Source organism: Nansenia antarctica, assembly GCF_963989245.1.
Source record: "Nansenia antarctica genome assembly, chromosome: 8".
Lineage (NCBI taxonomy): Eukaryota > Metazoa > Chordata > Actinopteri > Argentiniformes > Microstomatidae > Nansenia > Nansenia antarctica.
In genome coordinates, this window is record NC_137678.1 from 30214268 (window position 1) to 30223015 (window position 8748).

Here is an 8748-nt window from a genome sequence, read left to right on the forward strand (position 1 = left end):
TTCTTTTTAGGTTTAGAGAAGAGACAGAAAGAGAAAGGGAAAATTAAGGAATTAGAGAATGATAAAGGTGAAATAATAACAGACTTAGTGGGAATAATGGATACTGTGCAGTCATTTTATACAGACCTATATACATCTGGGGGTGTGAATGAGGAATGTATGAATAAAGTATTAGAAGCAGTGGAAGCTAGGGTGACAGAAGAAGAAGGGAAAATGTGTGATGCAGATCTAAGGGTGGAGGAGGTTAAGACAGCCATCATGGGGTTAAACCAAAATAAGAGTCCGGGTTCGGATCGGTTGACGGCTGAATTTTATAAAGCATTTGTTGATATCCTGGCCCCTATATTGTGCAGAGTGTATACGTGTATGGGGAATAAAAGGGTGGTTCCGGACTCTATGGGCTTGGGGGTGCTCACTTTATTGTATAAGGGTAAAGGGGACAGGAACAAATTACAGAATTATAGAGCATTATCATTACTTAATTGTGATTATAAAACCATAGCAAAAGTATTAGCTAATAGATTGAATAAAGTAATGAAAAACATGATTGCACCTACCCAGGCCTATGGAGTCCCAGGGAGGGATGTGGCAGAGAATATGTGCACATTAAGGGATGTTGTGAAGGACATGAGGGAGGAAGGGGGTTTATTGTTATCTTTGGATTTAAATAAGGCTTTTGACAGGGTGGAACATGTTTTTTTATTGAAAACAATGGAACATTTTGGGATTGGGACTGTTATGAGGGATTGGATTGAATTATTATATAAGAATGCTAGAATTAAAGTAAAGATAGATGGATTATTGACTGACTCCTTCCCTTTGGGTAGATCAATAAGACAAGGGTGTCCACTGTCAGCATTGCTATATAGCATATCTGTGGAGCCATTGGCAGCTTATATTAAGCAGGAGAAAGAAATTAAGGGAATAAATATGCCGGGGGGAGGAGTTAGCATAATCCATCAATATGCAGATGACACGACATGTACTGTCAGGGATGTAAATAGTGTGAACAAAATAATGGGGTGTGTAAACATATATGGAAAGGCTTCTGGTGCAAAAGTGAATGTTGACAAGTCTGAAATGTTGTGTATAGGGGGAGTGAATACAGACAATTGTGTTTTTGATTTGAAAATTGTAAAGGGGATGATAAAAGTGTTGGGGATAATATATCTTGGACAGGATGACAGGGAGGCTGTTGATTACACATGGACAGGGGTTTTGAATAAAATAAGAACAACATTGAATTATTGGAAGCAAAGGAACATGAAACTGAAGGGAAAAGTTGTAATTGTTAATGCACTGTTAATGTCAAAATATGTTTATGTATTAGGTGTATTGAATGTACCAGAGTGGGTTCTAAAAGAAACCAGGATGTTAGTGTCAGATTTTTTTGTGGAGAGGAAAGGGGGTTAAAATAGCGTATGATGTACTAGTAGCAGATTATGATAAAGGAGGGTTGAAACTGGTAGATTTGGAGGTAAAGATTAGGGCAATGAGAGTCAGAACAGTCAAAGGGTTTTTGTACGGGGAGGAAGGACATGGATGGAAAGGATACTTTAGGGAATGGGTACATAGATGTGGGGGGGGTGGGGATTATGGGTTGTTGATGTGCTTTAAAGCACGGATGTATGATAGGGTGCCGGAATTCTATAAAGAGGTGTTTAAAGCCTGGGGTCAGTTTTTTGCCTGAGGTAGGATATGAGTGTGAGAAGAGAGGGGAGATACTAAATGTTCCAGTTTTATTGAACCCGGTAATAAGAAGAGAGGGGAAAATGTTAGAGTCTAGGAGTTTTTGGAGGGCAGGACTGATTAGAGTAAGGGATTTTAGGTATGACGTAGTGCCAGGGTTCCTATCAGAGCAGGCAATTATAGAAGTTGTTAGGGAAACAGATGAGGAGATGAGAAGGGGAGAAATAGTGAGCATGTATAATAAAATAAAGCAGAGTATACCAGGGGAGTGGGTGAGTAGGTTAGATAGGGAGTTAAGAGGGAAGGAGCAAACAGAGTTACCTAGGTTAAGACTAGGGAAAGGGGAAACAGTGCGGGACTTCTCAGCTGTTAAGGTGAAGGAGTGCTACTGGGCACTGTTGGAGAGCAGAGTGAAGGAGCCTGCGGCAGAGAAGGTGTGGAGGCAGGTGTTCCCAGGATTGGAGGTGAAGAACATATGGAGGAATTTATTTTTTAAAATATAATAGTTTAGAATGTACACATTTTGATTTTATGCTCAGGCATAACAGGGTTTATACTAAGGTGGTGTTGCATCAGGTAGACAGAACAGTTTCGAGGGAGTGTGATGTGTGTGGGATACAGGATGAGAACTTAATGCATATGCTTTTTGAATGTAGAGAAATAAAGGGATTTGAAGAAAGGTTGAAAGGACTAGTGAAGAAGCACTGGGGGGTGGAGGTGGTGGGGATGCAGGAGTGGAGGAGGATGGTGGTTTTTGGGGTGGAAGGAAAGAGGAGGGGAGTGAATATATGGTGTTTAAATTATGTATTATCACAGGCTAGGTATGTAATTTATTTGAGGAGGAACTTAGCAAGATTTGAGGGAAAGTGGATAACGGTGTGGAAAGTCTTTGAGGGATTGGTCAGGAAGAATGTGGGACTGATGCACAAGACAGGGCAAAAAGAGTTTGAGAAGTTGTTTATTAGGGATTGTGGGTTTATAAGGGTGGGGGTGGATGGAGGGTTGGAGTTTGATTTAGATTTTTGAAGATGGTTTTTGTTTTTATTGTTGCATTCATTTGTTATTGATTTATGTTAAAGGGTTATTTTGGTTATGAAGGACTGACTGAATAATAGAACCCCAAATTGCTCCCAGTGAGCAGGCCGGCGCCTTGCATGGTAGCTTGCCGCCATTGGTGTGTGAATGTTTGTGTGAATGGGTGAATGAGAGGCCGTTGTAAAGCGCTTTGGATAAAGGCGCTATATAAGTGCAGTCCATTTACCATTTACCCTGCATGTACCAAGAGTAGGCTACCTGAGCTTACCTTCTTCTGTCCATGACATCTTTGAATTGTAAATAATGTTATCAAGCCATTGTCAGCCATGCTCAGGGTCGACATGCAGACACTGCAGTGGTGGCCGTCAGCGGTACCAAGTATGAAGCTTATACTGTAAGCCAGGGGTAACGGCATGCATGACCCTGTGTTAACACCTCACACACACTGACACACATTACCACATGACGACACAGAGATGCAAACACACACACACACACACACACACACAAACATTACAAGTACAACATACGCACGTATACACAAACTAATGCAAAAAACACACAAAAACACATAAACACACAGACACAATCATAAACGTACAATGCCACACACAAACACAATCACAACACAGTCTTCCCACAATGCCCTCCAACCTTGTCCCAGTCCCAGCTGAGCAGGACCGCACAGAGGCTAGTCAATCACATGGTAGAGAAGTCCGCTTCCTCTTCTTTATAGAGCAGATAGATAAAGCAGGCTGTCAAGAACGCCCCGGCCAGCTAGTGTGACACACACCAAACACAGCGCATTAAACAGAGGGGTTAGTGTGGACACATCCAATAGGGGGGGACCGGTTGAGAGAGGGCTACTACTAAAGTGACATACATTTAATATACAGACAAAGAATAAACACAAGACACACAGAGACAGACAGTTCAATTTGACAAACAAACAGAGACACCAGAGGCCCAATCCTATTCCACCCCTTGCCCCTTACACTTAGCCCTACCCCTCCGTTTTGCGTGTTAAGGTGTAGGGGTAGGGTGTCCGACTGTTGTTGGGATGGAGGGGTAGGGCAAAGTGGTAAGGCTAAATGGCCCTCCAAACTGAGTTTTTTCAGAGGCATACTCCAAACGGAGTGTTATGAGAAATCTCCCAGAATACCTTGCGAACGCACAAGCAACAAAAGAAAACCGAAAAAACAAATGTAATTCTTTTCTTTGTTAATAACGTTTTTAAAATGATGATAACCATCGTATTATCTTAGTTTAATTTATTGTTTCAATGTATTATAGACCTTTTCTTTATAACAAACAAATCGCTAGTATGCTCCCGTCTCTTGCTAGCTAGCTAACGTTACAACATTGTTTTAAGGTTGATTTGGGCATGACAGTCCCACATTTTGACACATTTCCACGTCGCATTTCCCCCCCCCGTTGATGGCATATGACGCCCGAAAGCGTCCATGCTTTTCTATGATACTACTGATGACGTATCGGGGTCTTGAAGGGTTGTCCCATTTCATTGGGGAAGATTTCAACCACTACTCCTTGTAACTCTGTTCCGAGGGGCAAGCCGAAAAGCGAGTGGCACTCGAAAACGAGGGGTAGGGGTAAAAATAAGAAATGGGATTGGGCCATCCAGTTATTCACAGATATCTAGACAGAGAAAACATGAAAAGTAACGTACAGGGACCTAAAATCCAATTATTTTCTCAGGCTGAAAGCTCCTAATAGCTGGTCTGAAAAAGGCTATGTAGATACTCTGGGGACCACTGTCACATATCAAGGACATGGATTCATAGACAAATGGGCTACTATTTCTATTTCTACATCCTATTTTACACACTGTCCTCTTTTCGGTGCAGCCTACATTTTAAGTCTGTTTGGTAATGTCAGGCCATTAGAGAATAGCAACGTATCCTTTCTAGGGGCTTTGAAGCTAATGCAACACTTGTGTTAATGTCAATGTTTACAGTCTCCACACTTGTAGGATCACATGACCCGGAGGGGGGATTCCATTAGCAAGCTAGGGAACTGGAGGCAGTGGTTTGGCAGAGTAGCCGACATTGGAACCATTTTGCTAATTGCCGCCTTAGATCTAAGAGCAACGGTTAGGTGGAAGATTGACGTCGACGTCCACCTTCACCCTACCCATCATGGCGATGAAAAAACAAGAACATCACTGGGCAGCAACAAAGCATCGCCGTTCATCCACAACAACAAGCTTGGCGAAAAGCGCCGATCTATGAAGTGTTCGGGGCCAAACAGTAAAGCTTTTAGAACTTAAGGGGGAGGTCAGGTAATCAATCCGTGTTTGGGACGACTCCAGTTCCTCTGTAGTTTATTTACAGAGATCCGAGATCGATACACGCTCGGAAGCAGATGTCCATTACAGAATTATTACAGAGCATGCTGGGAAATAAGAGAGGTAAGAGCACTTTCTGGTGTTCCAGGTCATAAGAGCTTCAGGGGGGTCTATGGTAGCGGAAAATCAAATAAGAGGACCTGGATGGAATCAGATACCGACTGAGAGGTTTCTATGGAGACACAAAACAGGAGCCCGTCTAGGAGTTAGTCTGACCCGCGACGGCAGCGTCTGCACATCGTTTAGGTAATAGAAAGATAAAAGTCGCTGTACCGTTTTTGAAAAAATAAAATTTATGTCTTTTCAGGCAGTGTTGGCCAATAGGATGAAAGGAGAAAATAGATGTTCCAGTTTAATCGTGTGGATATTTATTCGAGACTGATTTAAAAAGCCTTTTATCTTCTCCTAAAAAGGAGGAACCGCCTCATTAACAGGAGCTAGACATGGATGCCCTCTGTCGCTGTTCCCAATTGTTGGCTCTGAAATACTAACTCTTGCTGTGTCTCTCTCTCTATGAAAACACCAGCGTCAAGCTCGCAATTCACAAGTTACCAACACCAACAAAAAAACAGTGTATCCACAGTAAACGATATCCATGTAACCATGACATCCACACAGTCTATCAGTGATACAGTACATCAATCATACATATCCCAGGGTATCCAAATGACTAAAGAACATAACATTGGATGAATTGATCTGTGCTGAGGAGTTTCCGACCACAGAAATAGATTCAACTACTTCTGTTTCTATGGTTATTACAGTACCCTCATATATAATCATGTATTCCAGCGTCTTATGGTGTTATATAATGAAAGGACCATGGCTTGGGCCCCTACCTGTAGACAGGCCACTCCTATCCCCACGGCGCCGATGATCAGCAGGTGGTCCGCCAGGAACTGCTCCAGTTTAGTGATGCAGCCACCCTAAAGGTCAAAGGTTAGAGGTCCAATCGGTGAGAGGTCACGGCACACGAACACACACACACACACACACACACACACAAACACACAAACACACACACACACACACACACACAAACACACACACACTCACACACACACAAACACACACACACACACACACACACACAAACACACACACCATCATTTCCTACAGTGCATTTAACCCCCTGCCCTTTCTCGTGTCTCTTTCTAGGGCTAACCTCCAAACTGCTGCGAGCGTTAAAACCGAACAAAGAGCGGTCTCTGTGCCGGTGTCTGTATGACAGAGGGCGTGTTAAGGAGCACCGCTGAGGTGATCAATCTGCAGGAGGACTGAAGTAAGATTAAGGTCTCCAGGAGCCCGAGGGGAGAGAACAGTGTGTGATCCATTAGACCTCTCTCAGGTCCTCGCAGTTTCACACACGCACACACACACACACACACGCACACGCACACACGCACGCACGCACGCACGGCAGGCATGCATGCAAATTGTAGTAAGAAGGCTTAAAGAAGATACATAGGGTGTGTGTGGATTCTGTCACACACGTAGCCTCTATGTGCTATATTGCTGCCCCCCCCATACATGCTGTGTCACAGAGAGACACACAGTGACACCAAAGAGCATTGACTCAGTCCCCGTCAGGAGCTAGGTAGAGACTCAGGCTGTGTTCCAAAATGCGTTCTTGCACTCTTCACTTACCTAGAGCGTATAGAGTGCAAGAACGCCTTTGGAACACAGCCACAGTTAACGAAGCATGTTTTTTAAAAAACCCATTCAACGGGAATAGCATTCGAATCCGTAACGCTGTGACACTTTAGTAGTGAGTGTGGGGGTGTGTTAAAAAGCTGTGAACCAAGTTTACTCCCTGCGTGTACACATTGAGGTGCCATCAATCCTCTCTCTCTCTCTCTCTCTCTCTCTCTCTCTCTCTCTCTCTCTCTCTCTCTCTCTCTCTCTCTCTCTCTCTCTCTCTCTCTCTCTCTCTCTCTCTCTCTCTCTCTCTCTCTCTCTCTCTCTCTCTCTCTCTCTCTGGATAATGAGCTTCTTTTTTGGGACCATCAGCTTTCATTTCCCTCCTATGAACAGTGACAAGTGAGGTGATAAGAGAGCTGGAACCGAAAGGGCTTTGACGGCGAAACAAAACGAGAAAAAAAGACGTCACGGATAAAAGCTGAGCTGCGCCTCAAATCTTTATTCACTTTCCCAGAGAGTGTGTATATACTATCAAAGCCCAGCGATAAGGGTGCCAAAAATGAGGGAATCGTTTTTTTCTCTCTCTTCTATCCAGTGTTCAACCATCTTGTTTTAGTGATATAAATTCAATAATAATAATATCTGTTAAAATAAATGATGATGCACTAAGCATAACCCAATAAAACAGCTTGGGTTATGCTTGGGTTAAGCAACTTTGATCCATTACAAATGACGTCCTGACAGATTTAGAGCTGAAATAATGATACACTGTGCTGTCCTACTGGCAGTATGTGTAATGCAGTACACTTGCATGTCTGTACTGCTCTGTTGTGCAAATCACATTTCTCTTTAAGGGACCAATACACAGCATTCATTCATTCACTCTTGATCAATAAAGGTGTTTGTGTGTTCCATCCATCCATCCATCCATCCATCCACCCATCCACCCATCCATCCACCCATCCATCCATCCATCCATCCATCCACCCATCCACCCATCCACCCACCCATCCACCCACCCATCCATCCACCCATCCACCCATCCATCCACCCATCCATCCCCTCATCCACCCATCCACCCATCCATCCATCCACCCATCCATCCATCCATCCATCCACCCATCCACCCATCCACCCATCCATCCACCCATCCATCCCCTCATCCACCCATCCACCCATCCACCCATCCACCCACCCATCCATCCATCCACCCATCCATCCATCCACCACCCATCCATCCATCCATCCACCCATCCATCCATCCACCCATCCATCCATCCATCCATCCACCCATCCATCCATCCATCCTCCATCCATCCATCCCATCCCACCCATAAGTTAATCTGCATGTGTGTGTCAGTGGCTCAGTGAAAGACAGTGGTGTCCAGGGGAAGGCTGGTGGAGGGTGAAATCGGAGGCCAAGCTTATTGTAATGCAAGAATTGAATGCAATGCATTACAATGAGCCAGTCGTCTGATTTCTACCTCACACACACACACACACACACACACACACACACACACAACATACACACACCTCCACTTTGTAGATGTTGGAGGGGTGGTCTCTGCGGCCGCAGTGGGCCGTGATGGTCTTGCAGCAGCTGTCCGGGACCACTCTGCGCTCGGACTCCGTGATGCCATGTACACGCTGTGCAGCCAGTCGTAGGAGTAGTTTCTGCCACAGCACTTAAACTAAAAAGATATATACATATTATACAACAGTTAGTCCCGACCAAGTCATTTGATTGGACAAGAGGCATTCCATGAGTGCTGATTGTCACTAACCCGGCTCAGAGAAAGTGACAAAATAGGGAGACAAGTCGAGGGTAAAGGTAAATGATTATTTTATTAATAACTAAAGCAAAATAAGTAATTAGAAATGGGATGTGATAGTCAGTTTTATCAGTTGTGTAGGGTGTGGATGAGTGATCTGTATGTGGAATGTTGTAAGGGTGAAACAAAGGAACAAAAGGTTGCCACTAACAGAAGAGTCAAAAAAGGATAACCTGTATGGGA

General features: G+C 43.9%; 1 pseudogene across 1 annotated transcript in view; it reads right to left on the reverse strand.

Moving 5' to 3' along the window:
* Positions 1-3423: 3423 nt before the first annotated feature.
* Positions 3424-8748, reverse strand: part of LOC308164109 (tetraspanin-11-like) — a 27916-nt pseudogene continuing 22591 nt past the window's right edge. Inside the window, exons 4-6 of the transcript in view lie at positions 8267-8424; positions 5929-6015; positions 3424-3501 (exon numbers count right to left, since the gene is read on the reverse strand). The product of the transcript in view is annotated as a tetraspanin-11-like (transcript). The remainder of the gene's footprint in view (positions 3502-5928; positions 6016-8266; positions 8425-8748) is intronic.